This window comes from Talpa europaea (assembly GCF_964194135.1).
Source record: "Talpa europaea genome assembly, chromosome: 11".
NCBI classification, from domain to species: Eukaryota; Metazoa; Chordata; class Mammalia; order Eulipotyphla; family Talpidae; genus Talpa; species Talpa europaea.
This window is the reverse complement of record NC_140078.1, coordinates 50,730,998-50,748,100: the sequence shown is the minus strand read 5'-3', so window position 1 is coordinate 50,748,100 and position 17,103 is coordinate 50,730,998.

The following is a 17,103-nucleotide window of genomic DNA, read 5'->3' as shown; positions in this document are numbered from 1 at the left end:
CCTGAAAGTCGCCTGCCCTGGAGCAGCCCGGGAGGAGGAGAAAGCACCAGGGAGGCCAGGCGAGGCTGGCTTGACCCCATTTCACGCTAAGAGCCTTTCCTCCCCACCCCCGTCAGCAGGCCCCTGAGCTGCCATCTAGAACGTGAACATCACAGTGAACAAAGAGGATCCACTGGGTTCTGGCACCCCCACAGTCCTCAGAGGGCACAGGACTTGGGTCTGTCCTGGCAAGCCCAGAGGAAAGAAGTTTCCAGCAGCCAGCCCTGGATTTGGGTCAGGCTCCCAGCCTGACATGAGCCACTTACTGTGCTGCCGCTTCCCCAAGCATGGGTTCTGGGCCTGTCCTGCTCATCTCTTTTACTTTGGCTTCCACCCAGTGCTGACCTCAGAAGCTACAATGAATGTTTCATGAAGAAAGGATCAAATGAATAGATTTTGGGGAAGGGGTAGCCCGGGCCTTCCCCTCCAGAATATGGCTGTTGGGCAGACTAGCAGTCCATGTGGTGAGAAGTCTCTGCCTGGAGTGGTTTTACAGACCCAACTTGCACCCAGAAGATAGCCAGAGGACAAGGAACACTCCAATAAAGGTGGAAGTCCCCCACTCGGGGCAGAGAGGCCCTGTGGAGTGTGTGGTTGTGATGTCAGCAGGGCAGAATAGGAGGGGAGCCCACCTCCTCAGGTAGTGCTGTGACCCAAGCACGCATGCACTGTCCTAACAGCAGACACCCATCTCTCCCTGGTGACGACGACTTGAGGGCCCTCGAGACCAGCATTAACTTGCTCTCAGGATTGTGTTCAGCCCCACAGGAGCCTCTCCTCACACATGCTGGGCCATCTGCAGGCTCCTTTCTGAGCTCCAGAAGGAGAAGGAAGCAGTCCCACACATGGAATGGAACACAATTAGCAAAAGAGCAAAATTGTAACCCTCGGTAAATAAGACTCTCCAGACTGCAAACCAACCAGCACACTGCTAAGATCACGGACACTCCTACTTGCACAAGTCTACTTGATGATAAAAATGGCATTAAAATCATGATAAGACCTGACATTGATTTGTTTACACGCATTCTACATATATCTCATTTAATTCTCAAACAATCCTACCAGGCATGTGCTATTATTACCCCACTTTACTACATGGGGCAGTGGAGACAAAGAAGTAAAGTAACTTCCCCAATGTTCCATAGACAGGAAGTTCCTGGGACTCAATCCCCAATGCTCCGCAACGCCCCTCTTGTCTTTTTCACAAATATACACCTACACATTCACATACTCTTACATTACACACTCACACATATATACATACACAGAGACAGACCCGTATATACATTCCCACACACACTCAGAGGCTCACAAATACACACGTGACTTCCTACAACACCCCTTTTCTGCCTCCCCCAAGAACACAGCGACATTCTGGTGGTCTGTTTTGCGATCATGCCCCTTGTTTGAGGAGACGTCCCATGACCAAAGCTTCACAGAAAGTCAGGGTCCCTAAAAGGATGCTGTTTCAGGTCCCCATTCCATTCACGTTAGTTCCAGGATCCCCAAGCAGCCCCTCCACTGAGCTGAAACATTAAAGGATGATGTGAAGCAATGGTGAGGAGGGCAAGGAAGGTTGGGGTGATCCGGGCACCACTGTAGGGCACAACTGAGCTACCAAAAGGATGCAGACTGTCCCTGCCTAAACAGCATGACCTTTTCCCCTACTCTCCAAACAACCCACTCCCCACTTCCAAACACTGCATATTCTATTTGACCACTCTGCTGGTACCCAGCAGAGTGAAAAGGCTGAAAGGGAGAAAAGCTGCCAGCCATGACTCCTTCTGGGGTCCCAGATCTGAGAAGTCCTCTCATCTGGCTTTTGCCTCCCATCCCTCATTCAGGAAGGGCCCTCTTCCTTCCCACCCCCATGACATCTCCGCCTCCCACCCTATCCTTTCTAGATGGCTTTCGTCAGTAAGGAGGGCTCTCCCTCCCAGGTGGCAGCTGGGGCGGGTGTGGGGAATATCGGTTCTGGAAGGTTATTGTTAGGACGGTCACCATGGCAACAAGCATCACATCTGCAGAGCTAAAAGTGCTGCACATGGTGCTCATTCTCCCAAGGAAAGCCATACCCTCCCCTGACCCCCCTGCAGGGGTTGCTGACATGGGAGGGATGTCACTGCCATCAGACCCAGACATCTGCCTAGAAGAGCTGGCTGTGGCTTTCCACAGCAGGAAGACCCTAGTTCATCAATCTCTACTCATCTGGACCATGATGTGGCACCTGTGCAGGACTCTGTGGCAGGCATGTAGAGGGATGATAATGGTAGAGATGGTGATGCTGGTGATGATGATTGTGATGATGGTGATAATCATGACGACGGCGGTGGTGGTAGTGGTGGTGATAATGTAACCCATAGCTTCAATTTACTATGCAGTCACTATATGGTGGAAACTCTTCTAAATGTCCAACTATCACAACTTCATATAAACCTCATAGCAACACAAGATAGAGGCTACCATTAGCCTCCTTTTACAAATGGGGAAAAGGCACAGACTGTATGATCAAAAACCAACTGGGTTCAGATCTTAGAGCTAGTCAATGGCAAAATCAACATTGACATCTGGGTCTGCCTGACTTTATAGCTGGTGCTTTTAATCACCATACTCAGCTCAAGGGTGGCCATTGGTCTTCTTACTATAAGATATTGATGTTCTTTGGCTCTGCCCAGGTGCTGGGTCACATCAGGGAATAAGAAGGACAGAGTGCTTGCCTTCACAGGACTGTCCAAGACCAACAAGAAATACCTAATAATGCTCTACAAAGATTTAAAACAAAGTGATTTGCTAGAGAGTGTCAGGGTGACAAATTCAGAGTAGATGCTCAGAGAAGTCCCATTTTAAGAGGTGACATTTAAGCTAAAATATGAATGACAGAGAGAGGCTAGCCTTAAGGGAAAGGGCATTGCAGGCAGGAGGAAAGGCTGTGCAAAGGCCCTGTGGTTGGAACTGGGTGTGTTTGAGAAAAGAAGGCAGAGAAGAGAGGGTAAGCAAAGGCACCATGACACTTCGTTGTTTGTTCCTCTGCATATCCTATTTGGTACCTGAGTCCTCAAGGAACTTGAGTCACCTAAATGATTAACAAGTAAAACAATAAAGCTAACAAGTAAGTCCCTGAGAGTGTCCTCGGGCTTATATAAAGGCTTAGCCCAAGCACATGCAGGCACATGTCCTTCTTTCTCACTAGGCATTCAGGCACAAGGTGGGCACCACTGTCAGGAAAGTACTACATTCTTGGGGTAGAGGGGTCACACTCAGAGGGACCTAAAGGGACCCCCCACTAAGACCACTCCCAGATCAGGGCTCAGCCCTGCTTCCACCACCTCATGTGTTCCCCTCCCAGGTCTCCAATGGGCTAAGACTCTCCTCCTGACTACTAGACCAGTGGCTCCTACTGTCTAATTCTACCACACCTCTCCTGGGTGGTGTCACTGCTGGAGTGTTGTGGGCCTGGATCCCTCCTGGAGATGTTGTGGGCCTGGATCCCAGGATCTTAGGCATTGTCCTAATCCAGCACCCTCTTATCCAATGCTGGGCTCACACAGATATCTCCATGAGCCAGGCTGACAGGAGCAAGTAGCAAATCACCAGTGTCCCAAATGGCCAGAGGAGGCTAGGGAGCACCTTCAGCTTGAACTTCTCTCACTGTAGACATCAGGGACATGTCACCAGGAAACTGCCTCCTACAGTGAATCAGGAGGCCCTACACCAAAGCCACTTCCAATGACCACCTGCTTACCCTCCACCTACAAGCACCGTACTCTCAAGTGAAGGGATGACTACATGCCTGAGGCTCCCAACACAGCCAGAGAGGACCTGCATGCACTAGCCCAGGTGCTTACATGAAACACAGGTTTGCATCTTTCTCCCCAAGCATCTAAAAATAGACACTTGGAGTCACAGGTGCTCAGTTCCATGTAGCCCTCAAGAGCCCAGGCTGCTTCTAGCTTTCTGCTCTTCCATCAGGGGTTGGCCCTCCTCCTGGTGCTTTGACATGGAGATCCAACCATCATGTCCACAACCCTAGTAGCCAGATAGAGAATGGGAGGATAGACAGAGGGCACTTATCAATTTTTGAATATAACACCCTCCCCCTGATGAACCATTGACCAGAATTTAATCACAAGATTTCACTTAACTGCAAGGAACACAGGGAAAAGCTCTTAACCCAGCTGAAATGTGGGCATCTATCACTGTAGAGGATGTGGAGAATGCCTTGGGGACAAAGGTGGTCTCTGCTAAAATCTGTGAGTAGGAACCAATGTAACACCAGCTCTGGGCTCTAATTCTAACCCCATTAGGACTCTTTGCTTTGTGACAGGAGCTAATACCTAATAGTTGTCAGGATTTACAAGTCTTGACAGATATGAATGAAGCAGGGTCCCCAAATTGTTAAACCTGGACCCTGCCCAAATTGGACTGACACTCAGGTGAGATGAGAGAGGGCTCATGGGCTGGAGGGCTTCAAGAAACCACTGCCAAAAGTGGCCTCAGTGGGGCTGAAGTCAAACTGCTACCCAAGGACACTAAAGCTGAAACCATGCAAAGCTAGGAGCGCCCCAATGTCACAGATGGTGGGTTCTTGCCTGCGCATTTATGACTGCAATTGCAGGACATGACTCAGGCTCAAGGTTCAACAACAGCAGGGTTTATTTACAAAGGTGTGAGAGAGATAGAGAAGTCTGGAGGGAGGAAAGAGTTAAAGGCAGGAACAGAGGCAATAGCAATGGTTTGAAGGTCTTGAATGTCAAAGGTCACAAAGATCATAAAAGTCGAAGTTCTCAAAGAGCAAATGTCTTGAAAAGTGAAGGTCTCAAAGGTCTAAGGTCTCTGCAAATGCCTTTGCAGAGGTGATACCAGCAATCTGAAGGCCAGGCCAGGCAGCTCTGGACACCAGACTGGTCAGCACCTACAGCAAGAGCACCAGGAGTTGGTGCCAGATGTGTCAGAGGCAGGGGCCAGTGTTATAACTCTTAGAGATGCTGGGCATACAGTCAACAGCAGAGCTCTTTTTAGAGACACCTAGCACAAGGCCAATGGTGTCATTCAGCTGGCGATGTCAGATCGGAGGTCAGGTCTGTGAAGGTGTGGTGCCAGAGGACAGGAATCAGAGATACAGTCCAATGAAGGTTTTCCCTGGAGACAGTCCAGACATACCTGACTGACTTTCTTGAAGCTGGTTGGAGCTTAGCTTATATGTTCTTCAGCCTGCCTTTCAAAACTCATTGGTCCCTTTTAGTTGATTGGCACCCATGGAGCTCCAATCAGATTGGATTTTGTGCTCATTGCTAGATCACTCAGGTTCAGGAAACAACAATGGGGCTTATTTAACACAGAGAAGAAACAAAGACTTGCTAAGCTACAAGTGGCCAGCTATCTCACCCCAAATAAAAGGCTGCTCATGTAAGATGGCACTGTCCTGTTAATGAGGGCCTGGAGCTATTGGCACAGTAGCAGTCAGGGGGCTAGGATCCAACTCATGGTGCAGCTGGAAGTGCTAACAGGTGGGGCTGCTGAGATGACACTACAGCAGTGCACAGTAAAAGTCTGAAGGTCAGGATGGACAATACCAGATGCTGTAACAGACACCACCAGAGGCAACAGCACCAGGAGGAGGTGCTGGATGACCAGAAGTGGAGGGCCACTCTCAACAATGACCTGGACACAGAATGCTGGTTACCTGTCAACAGTACTGGATAGCACAGGCCATAATGCCAATAGTGCCAGTCACTATCAGTTACCAGGAGGCAGAGTCAGACACATCAGTGTTAACAGCTCTTTGTGAGCTACTAGAATGAACCAATAGCACAACAGCTCTTTGAAACACCAGGTTGAGGCCTAGGGTACTCCTTTCAGGATGTCAGAGGCAGGGCCGCAGGCAGTTACATCAGCCAGGATACTGTGATAGTTTTCAGCTGCTCTTCTTTCTTCAGAAGTTGACTGTTGATCATTCTTTCTTCTTTCTTTGGAGACCAGGAACAGAATGCCCTAAGCTGCTTCCTGCCCTGACTTATATCCTCTTTCAGGGTCCACATTCTACAAGTTTGAATGAACCATTTTCAATTTTAAATGACTGATTGGGCCATTTAGCACCAATCACCTCATTTCATATTTTCAATGTGAATAACTAACTAATAAGCTGGGCTTGAATTTGATTGGTTTATTTAGCTTGCACCTGATTGGTCTATTCAACAATCCAGGTGCCAAATATAAAAAGGAAAATATGGTGCCTGCACAGACCTGAACTGCCATGACCTCAGGGCAAGTTCATGGACTAGAACTGGTCTCTATCCAGTGCCCAGTGTAACATAAATTGGGCCCATAGTGGCCCAGCGTGACATAAATTGGGGTGGGGGGAGAAAGAGGAGTTTCCCGGTAGCTTGCTGCAGCACTTGGACTCAGGTCCCAACTGCTGCAGGGCAGGCTCCACTGGAAGCCCTCCACATTGGCCTGGAACTCCACAGGCCTAGCTACTGCCTGCAGCTCTAGGGAGATGCAGTGCTCTAGCTGGCCCATTGGAGCTCCAACCTCCTCAATACAGCCCTGAACCAGGGGCTGCAGAGCTAGTTGTTGATCCTCTGCCAGAGCATGCTCCAGCGCAGGAAAACCTTGCCACTGCAGCCCCAGTGGGCTGCATGCCCTGGAGCAGCATGGCAGGAGAATCATTGCCACCCGCATTACTGCCAGCCTCTGCCGACAGCCTGATCTCCAGCGGGGCCACTGATGGAGGGCAGCAAAATGCTTGCACCTGCTGCCACCCACTGTGGGTTGTGCTTCCTGCAAGCAGGTTGCTTCTAGGGCCAGGTACTGGAGCCCAAGCAGTGAGAGGGGGGCGGGGATGGAGGGGGAGAGAAGGGAAGGGGGAAGGGGGGTGAAGTGGGGAAAGGGGTAGTATACTGGCACTCAAAAACCCAACTAGCAAGAAGGCTGGCCATCAGGTCCAGCCCATCCAGGTGGGCCTCCATGTAGCCATCCTGCAGCCTCCCAATGCAGGGCAGCCCGGGTGCTGCCCAAAGGCAGCACTTCTGGGTGGCTGGTAGGGAAACTCATGCTGCTGCCTCCAGAGCTTAGGGGCTCAAGTTCTCAAACCCAGCTTGTGCTGGAGGTTTGGGGGGGTGGGGGAGAGGCTGCCTGCAGGCAGCGTGCTATTGGCTGCAGGAGCTTCCTACCCACTGCTGCCACTTTTAGAGCAGCGCCCTGCCCAGTAGAGAAGCAGGGCGGGAAACCACCAGTGTTGCTGCCAGCTTTTCAGCTGCCTGCACGGCCAGCCCTCCAGCTGTACTCACTGGGGGGCCCGGAAGCGGCAGCAGAGCCAGCACATCCCACCATTCAGGCAGCAGGAAAGAGCAGGTTTCTCCCATGGCTTGAACCAGAGGGGTCAAGACTTGTCCATTTACAATCCCACTTATTTGATTGGTGCAGGTCAAATTATACCAGCCTGTCCACCTGACCATAACCAAACACTATGAGCTAGGGGGCGGGGGAGCCTCCAATTTTAGCTGTTTGATTGGTGCTGGTCAAGTTCCAGTTAAATTGGTCCATTTTCAAGAACATTTTCAATCCCATGCTGTCCATTTTCACTGTGATTGGGCTTCAAAACTGAATAGTAGGAGCCCCTTTGGCACTGATGCAAGTTTGAGCCTAATTGGCCCATTTAGCCCGAATCTGAGCGTCTGATTGGTCCATTTAGGATCCTGGAGCAGATATCAAAGACAAAAGCCTGGCCCATGCCCAGACAGGACCAGCACTGAGATCCGGGGCTAGCTCATGGGCTGGAAGGCTCAGAGGAGCCACGCCAGAGCCGGCCTCAGTGGGACCAGAGGTAAACTGCACCTGACACCCCGCAGCACCACCAGGTTCAACAATTTAGAGGACCCTGCTCCATAAACATTATAAAAGAAAATGTACACAAATAGGGGACAGCCACTTCAGAGAACTGTTTGGCAGTTTCTTATGATGTTAAACAAATGCCTTCCCTGTAATCTACTAATTTTTCTCTTAGGTATTTATCCAAAAGAAATAAAAGCATATGTCAAAAATAAAAAAATTTTGTACAAGGATGGTCATAGTAGCTGATACTGCAAGCAATGTAAATGTCCATAAACAGGAATGTAACTAGTAAATCTGTATTAATAAACAGGAAAGAATAGCTACTAATACTCAACAACATGGGTGAATCTCTCAGAACTAAAGTTGAACAAAATAAAACACACTGCACGATTCCATTTCTACAAAATTCTAGAACTAACCCATGGTTATAAAATCAGAAAAGTGAATGTCACTGCATAGGCTTGAGCAGTGCTGGAATTGGCTTAGAAGGGCCCAAAGAAACTTTCTGGGATGGCAGAAATGTTCTCTATTTTTTATGGTTACACATGTGTACATTGTACTTGTGTATAAACTTCGGCAAACCACAATCATAAAATCAGCACATTTTCATGTAGTTGTCATTTCTATGTCATTACATGTAACATGTATATAAATTATACCTAATTTTTAAATTGCAGGAAAAGTACATTGACATTGGTACCAGGTGTGGAGAATAGGTGTTCTTCACAGCCACATGGAACAGTTTCAGTATTAGGAGACAAATTTTAAAACAGTCTACAAAAACAGGAATGGGAGACACATAATAAAAATACAAATAACTAATGAATGCCAAATAAATTCACTTCACTGGAAATCTAAATTATAAACCATGGGGAAGGCAAAAATGAAACAACCCCAGACCTAAACGAAACCCCATAGGGACGCAACCCAGCAGATCAGAAAAGCAAAGAGCTTGACTTATTAGGAAACACGTAGGACTGCAAATTAAGTAAGTTAACAGTTCAAGATGCTGGGAGTCACCTCAGAGAAGCAACAGGTAGTGCCTAGTAAGTCCAAGCAGAAATTAATGAAATACAAAACAACCATTAGCATAAATAATCAATATACCAAAAGCTAGATCTTTGAGAAAAAAAAATTAACAGTAATATAAGCAAATCTTTGACAAGTCTAGTCAATAAAAAAATATACCAAAAACGTAGGTACACAGAGAGGGACAAGAGTTTAAAAAAAGAAAGACTAGGACCTCCCTGGTGGTGTAAGGGGTGAAGCAATCCGCAGCCTCTGCAGCACAAGTTCGATCCCCGGCCAGCCAGGGAGAAACCCACATGGCACGGCAGACCTCTGCTGTCTCACCCGCTGCTCCCCTCAGCAGTGTATTTCAGTCCATCTGCCTGTTCTGTTCCCCACTCTGTCTCTGGTGAATGCTCTCAACCCCCTGCCTCTCTGGCCTGTATCCCAGCTCTTGTATGCATAAATAAATAAATCTAAAAAAAAAAAAGACTATTAAAGAACACTATGCACAAAACTGGTCCAACCACTATGGAGAGCTGTGTGGAGATTTCTGGACCTACTAAACATAGAGCTTCCATATGATCCAGCAATTCCACTCCTAGGTATTTACCCAAAGGACACAGAAACATCAATTCCAAAGAGCACCTGCACCCCTATGTTTATAGCAGCACTATTTACAATAGCTAAGCTTTGGAAACAACCCAAATGCCCAAAAATAGATGACTGGATCAAGAAGATGTGGTACATATACACCATGGAATATTACTCAGCATTCAAAACAGATAAACACATGCAATTTGCAGCAGCATGGATGGCGCTGGAAGGGATCATGCTCAGCGAAATAAGCCAGAAAGAAAAAGAAAAATACCGGATGGTCTCACTCATAGCAGGAATCTAGAAAACTTAAATAAGGGACCAGGAAATTGAATAACTATAAGAAAGTGAAAATCAACAAAAATTATGAACCAGAGACAATTTTTGTGGGGTGGGGGGAGGGAGGGGAGGGATTGGGGTCAGAATGGAGGGGTTGAAATTGTATGGGGAATATAAAAATAAAATTTATTATTATAAATAAATAAATAAATAAATGAAAAAAAAACACTATGCACAACATTTATCAATAAATGGAAAAATTTCACTGGAATAGAAACCTTTCTAGGAATATAGAAATTACTCATATAAACTGGAAAAAAAGGGAGTAAAATACCATCTTCTCCTACCTTGCAGCATGGTAGGTGAAAAAGCTGGGAAGCTGGTTACTGAAGAGAAGAAATCTGAAGCCGAGAAGGCTGATGCTGGTGGTGAGGTTAAGAAGGTAACCTCAAAGCCAAAAACGTATAAGAAAGGGAAGCCCCGCTGCAGCCGAAACCCTCTCTTAGAAGAATTGGCAGCTATTCCCCACCTGGTATGTATTCCAGAAAAGTCATGTACCAGAGCTACAGCCAGGATTGGGGAAAAAAAGAGAGCGAGAGAGAAGATTCTTGCTAGTGTCACAAAACCAGTTTGTGGTGACAAGAATGGCAGAATCTGAGTGATTCTACTTCACAAAATGCCTAGATACTGTCCTTTTACGGTGCCCCTCACAAGCTGTGGAGCCACGGCAAAAACACTTCAGTCAGCAAGTGAGAGAACTGCGAGCTGGCATCACTCCTGGGACCATTCTGCTCATCTTCATGGTGCCACAGAGGCAAGAGTGTGGTTTTCCTGAAGCCACAGGGCAGTGGCTTCTTACTTGTGCCTGGACCTCTGTCCCTCAATCAGCCCCTCTGTGCAGGAGGCACCAGAACCTTGTCATCGCCACCTCCACCAAATCTAATAATGGCAACGTGAAGCTCCGAAGCACCTCACAGATACTTCAAGAAGCAACTGCATAAGCCCCAACACCGGGAAGGTGAGATCTCTGACACGGGAGAATTCGAGATTACCAAGGGGCGACAGGTTGATGAGAAAGCTGTAGCCTCTCAAATTCTGCCAAAAATCAAGGCTGTTCCTCAGCTGCAGGGTTCCCTCTGCTCTGTGCTTGCCCTCACAAATCGGTGATCTAAATTTTCTACAAAGAATCTAATTCAATAACTGATCCATTAAAAAATAATGAAATACCATAGAAAAAAATATCAAAACCATGGTGAACTTTGCACAATAAGAATGCTTTCAGTTATTGTTTGTACTTTTAAAAAATGTCAACAAGTATGTGAAAGAAGGAAAACAAAATGAGCCCTAGAGCTCTGACAGGGGGTGAGGCCGCCTCCTCACCAGCGCGCCTCAGCCCAGGTGCACAGTGAGCTCTCCCTACAGTGAAAGGTATAAAATGTCAGGAGACACCAGTGCTCTTTCCTTTAGTTTTTGCTCAGTTTTGTTTATTCTTGTGAGCTCAGAAGAAGCCGCATTCTCATCCCCCAGGACCACTGTCCACAGCGAGGGTTGCTACAGGCAGCTTGACACCGCCAGGAAGCAAGAAAGGCTCTGAGTAAGATGTACTCGCTGGATACTGGGTGCCCCGTGGGGCTCAGCTATTCAGGGTTTGGGAGGAGAGAAGGATTTGTAATAAAGATATGCACAGCAGTGCTATTTATAAACCAGAAAACTGGAAACAGCCCAAATCACCCCCCCCCATCCACCCACCCACCACCGGGACTGTCCTGGCAGCTTTACAGCGGAGGGGATGGAGATGCAGCCACGTGGCATTCGAGGAGGGAAGACTCCTTGGAGACAAGAGCCTGGTTCATGGGGGGGAGCCAAACAGAATGCAATTTGCACGCAGCAACTATAATTATGGGGCACTGCGGGACCGCCTCAGGTACAGGTGCCAGGCCATAGCGGGCAGAAAACAGCCAGAGAAAGTCCAGTAGGGGCACTTCTGTATGTGACGCTTGTGTCCCCTCACCGCTTTGCAAGTGAGGATACTAAGCCCTGAGCAGTGAACACAGCCCACTGCTGGGTCAGCCTGGCCTGAGAGTAGGAGAAAGAGGGCTGCGAAGGACCACTAAATAGTGGCAACAGCTTTAGGGTCATGGGCCTTGTTCAGGGGGTACAATGCCTCCCCCAGTGGAAATGGAGCAGAGAGGGGAGGTGACACTTGTAAGTGGCCTTGGAAGAGTAGAGATCCCTTGTCCTGCTGGGACTTTCCCTGGCCCTTCTCTGAGATGCCCCCTATATTTGGGGTCTCCAATTCTAACAATCATCACATGGGGGTCTCCTAGATGGCTGGACTCTCTTCCACCCTAAAATCCCTGAAGGCAGTGAATGGAGGAGTAGGTGAGACCCACAGAGCGAAGCAGCCCTGATCTTGCATTGGTGCTAGCTGAGGGTGCCTTGGCCTCTGTAAGTTACTGTCTTCATTACGCCTTCCCCTTAGACTCAGTAGTTTTGCAAAATGAGCAGCTCTCCTGCTCCTTTCCTCAGTCCTTGTCCCCACCTGCCACATGCCTCTCAGCCTCGCAGACCAACAGCAGAGTCACAGAGGAGGGGGGCTTTCTAGAGGAGGCACCACAGGGGCCTCTGATGAGTCTTGGCACAAGAAACCCCTCAGTGGCTACATCCGGGCTGGGACATGTGTTTGTTAATTTCTCTCTGTGGCTCCTCTCTGAATTCCCCTCAATCTCTGCCTGGCCAGGGATCAGCGATACTGTTGGACCTTGGCAAGGCATGGGCAGACTGGCTGGGCATGGACCCTTGCAGTAGTTATCCAGGTGTTGGACAACAGCTCATGCAAGTTTCCCTCACACCAGGCAGCTACCAGGCTTGTGGACAATGCACAACCCCCTCATTCCCACCCAGCCAGGTCGCTATCAAAGTGGCTGCTGCCTAGGGCTTTCTGCCTAGTTGTATACTTTCACAGAGGGCTATGTTAATCCTCCCTTTGCACCCTGGGTCTCCTGAATCCCCCTCACGTTTGCCTTTCCTACCACTATAACCCACAACTCTGAAAGAACTGGAGGCCACAGCCTAGAAACTGTACTTCTCTCACTTGCTTCATGATGCTAACAATAGCTGCCATTTATTAATAGCTGCAGCTAACAATAGCTGCCATGGTCTTCCCAGTATCCATTTGGGAGGGTATTTTGGGATCAGGACTTGGTGGCCACTGCAAGTAAGAAGCAAGACTGTGGGACCAAAGCTGTGTGGCCACTCCTACTTTGAGTTGCAGGATTGATTAGGTAAAGGCTATAGGTCGGAACTCCTGGTACTGCCACATCTTGACCTGCAGCATCAGATGAAGCTGGACCTGCAGGCCAGGTACAGATAAGAACTGAAGGTACAGACCAGAGATCATCAGTAGATGCAGTGACGCCACAGTTTAGTGAATGCTACCAGGAAAAGAAAAAATTCCAGTTATATGTCTTCCGGAGAAAGCCAATATTGAGGGGGTGGTCTGAGGAAGGACTAATCAAGATATCAGAAGAAATGAAGAGGATTGTGGGAGTCAGGGTTGAGCTGTGTTCAGGCAGGAAAGTACGACTGGGTTCTGGGGCTAATGGCAGAGGCTGTAATAGGTCAAGAAGGGTATTGGGGGACCTCCCTGGTGGCGCACGAGTTGAGCGCAGTGCTGTGAAGCTGTCCACAGCCTCTGCAGCACCGGTTCGATTCCCGGCCGGTCAGGGAAATACCCACATGGCGAGGCAGACCTCTCCTGTCTCTCCCACTGCTCCCCTCAGCACTGTCCTCGGTCCATCTGCCTGTTCTGCTCCCTGCTCTGTCTCTGGTGAATCCCCTCACCCTCCTGCGTCTCTGGCCTGTACCCCAGTTCTTGTATTAATAAAAATAAATTTTTTTTTTTAAAAAAAGGGTATTGGGGAGGGCATGAAGACAGAGCATCATCCTCTTCATCAAGAAGCTTACTTGCAACTTCCACTTCCAGACATTACACCATAAACATGAAACTGGAAAAAATGTATGAGACCATTGTTTTCAGTCAGTGGACAACAGACAATTTAAGACTGGAACTCCTGAGAGAAGGAAAACTTACAATCTCTCAGCACTCACTTAGGGATACTTCCTGGCTGTGACATAGAGCTGGAATACAGAGGTCACATCGACCTGAGGTGGAGACTAGAAGTGGGACAGTAGAAGCAGGAGCGATGTGTGTGGTGGGGCACTAGAAAAGAGGGAGCAGTTTGCAAGGCCTCCAGACCACATGCAGCAGCTGAGCCCCATGTCCCAATGCACTTGCAGGTTTATACACACACATACACACCTTCTTGCATTATTATATTCCACCAGGCGCAGTCTGCCTCCGGCCTTACTGAGATGGGTTCCAGCTCACAAGCCTGCCCTGATCTCAGGGCAAGTCAGGTCTATGCAGGCACCCACTTATATTTGGCTCCTGGACGGTAAAATGGACATACCAAGTGCAAGCTAAATTGACTGATCAGGTTCATTGTTACTTTGGTATTTAGATTGAAAATGGAAAATGAGCTGATTGGTGCTAAATAATCCAATCAGATGCTTAGGATGGAAAACAATCCCTTCAGGCTAATAGGATCAGGGACCTTAAAGGGGATGTAAGGCAGAGCAAGAGCCAGCTTGGGGCAGTCTGTTCCTGGCCTCAAAAGAAAGAAGGCTCAGCAGCCAACCTCTGCAGACCTTCACAGAGACCCAGCCACTGCACCTGCCTCTGGCACTGCCTCTGGCACTGCCTCTGACATTGCCTGCAAGGAGCACCATTGGCCTTCGTCCAGTGTTTCAAAGAGCTGTTGTGCTATTGGTTCATTTCAACAGCTCACAAAGAGCTGTTAACACTGGTGTGTCTGGCACTGTGTAGGGGCAGGACAGGATGGGCACAGGGCAGGTTCTTTATGATTCAGCAGACCGGGTAAAGGAGAGTCCTGGAGCCCTCAGTGGCTTTCTCAGGCTTTTATTGAGCTTTTATATGTAGTGCAGAAGCAAGGTATATGGCAGGCAGGGGTGCCAAGGGGCCAGGAGGCCAGCAGGCCTCCAGGACCCTGGCAAGTCTTCACTCTGGGCTTCTCTGGCCTTCTTTCTCCCCTTCTCTCCAGTTCTCTCTCCTGCTTCCGATTCTCTTGGTGACTATCTCAATACTGAGCCATGGCCCACAGAAGTAGAGAACACAGCTTACAACAATGTAACAGCTGCAGGTGCCCCATCAGGCAGGGCAATCCTAATGGTGGGAGGGCAGAAAAGCCTGAAAACCATTTACCCTACACTCTGCCTCCTAGTGACAGGTGGTGACTGGCACTACTGGCCGGTGCTCTCCAGCACTGTTGACAGGTGACCAGCACTTATGTCAAGGTCACCTTTGAGATTTGTCCACCACTTCTGATCAACACTGACCGCCTCCCAGTGTCACTGACTTCATTGCTGTCTGGTCCAGAGTCTGGTGCTATCCAGCCCAGCCTTCAGACTGTAGTGGGCTGCTGCGGTGTTACCACTACAGTGGTCTCACCGCAGCAGACCCACCTGTGAGCACCGCCAGCTGTGAATTATGAATTGCATCCTGATCCTTTGCTTGTAGGTATGCCACCAGCTGTGGGTCCTCATTGAAGGGTAGTATCATCTTGCACAAGCAGCCTTGTGTTTGGGACTTCCGGACTCTGTGGATACTATCTGGGGTGAGATAGCCAGTTACTCGTGGCCTTAGAAACTCTTTGTTTCCCATGTATGTTAAATAAACCCCAATATTGTTGTTCCCTGAGCTCAAGTGGTCTTGCAGTTGAGCACACAGGTGAGAACCCATAGACAGTGACATGTTCCCTACCTTGAAACTGTCCCTTGACCCTACTTAAGCACTGTTTCACTTAAAAATACTGGTTGAAATAAGACATTTAGACAAATGATACTGAGATACTCCTTTGACAGAGGACCTGCAATATAGTCATAGCTATGGATGTCTTCTGGGTGAAGGGACACGACACAGGTGGAACTGTGGAAATTCCATCCACAGTAGAGACCCTGGCAGAGAGGATCTTAACCATGTGATGGAAGTGAACATCACCAGGAGTGGGACAAGTTGACATTAAAGCATTACCTCTTCGTAATTTATGAGGAAACACACAGGAAGTAAAACAAAAGAAACATTCTACAAAGTTGCCAACCTATGGTCTTCACATTTTCAAGGCCAATTGGCAAGGAAAGACTGAAGAATTGTTCTACATAAGAAGAAACTGGACACACAGGACAACTAAATGCAATATGGGGCCCTGAATGCTGAGCCAACACAGGACGTTAGGGCAAAAGGTTAGCTTTGCATGGGGCCTGTGGATTAGATGGTGATATTAGATCAAGATGAATTTCCTCATTTTGACAGCTGTACTGTGTTTATATAGTGGAGGACTCTAGTGTTGCCCAAGGGCACAAAGGGATAATGAAAAACCATGCTTGCAGCTTATCAAACAAATAAGTCAAGAAAAATATTTATAGAGAGATTGATAAGGCAAATTTAGTAAAATGTTAACAATTGGAGAATTTGGCTTAAGAGAACATAGGAGCATTTTATACTATTTTGCAATTTTTCTGCAACATGTTCTTAAAAAGGAATCACTTCCTTGGGGCAGGGAGCAGAAGAGGGCAACAGAATGGATCAAAGGTCAAGGAAGGATAGTTATTTTTGATAGTTATTTAATAAAAATATTGTACTGAGGTGACTCAATACACTACCTTCACCCAGATTACGAAACAGAACAATATCTGCATGTTTCATATCCTCTCACAGTCACTAATCCCCTCCCACAGTGGCAGCTGCCATTGCAACCTCTACAAACATATTCATAGCATGGTCTGTATTGTGAGGTTTAAACAGCTGGAATTGTAATATATTTTCTCTTTGTGTATGGCCTTTTCCCTCAAAATTATATTGTGATTTTCAAACATGTTTCTGTGTCTAACAATAGCAAATTTTCATTGCCTTATCCCCTTCAATCTTGTGACAATACTACTATGCATCCATTATGCTACTGTGACTATCCTTGTTCCTATCTTGGTGTTCCTATCTTGGTACACATGTGTTCTTTGGGTATGTGTGAAATGCTCACCTCTGGTGGAAACAATCAAAAGTTTCCCATTGATTGTACCAAGTCACATTCTCATGGACACAGTGTAAGCGTTCTGGTTGCTCCACAATCTGGGTCTATTTTTTTTAAAGATGTGTTTATTTATGCATACAAGAGCTGGGGTATAGGCCAGATGTGCAAAGGGGTGAGAGGATTCACAGAGACAGAGTGGGGAACAGAACAGGCAGAACTGAGGAAATACACTGCTGAG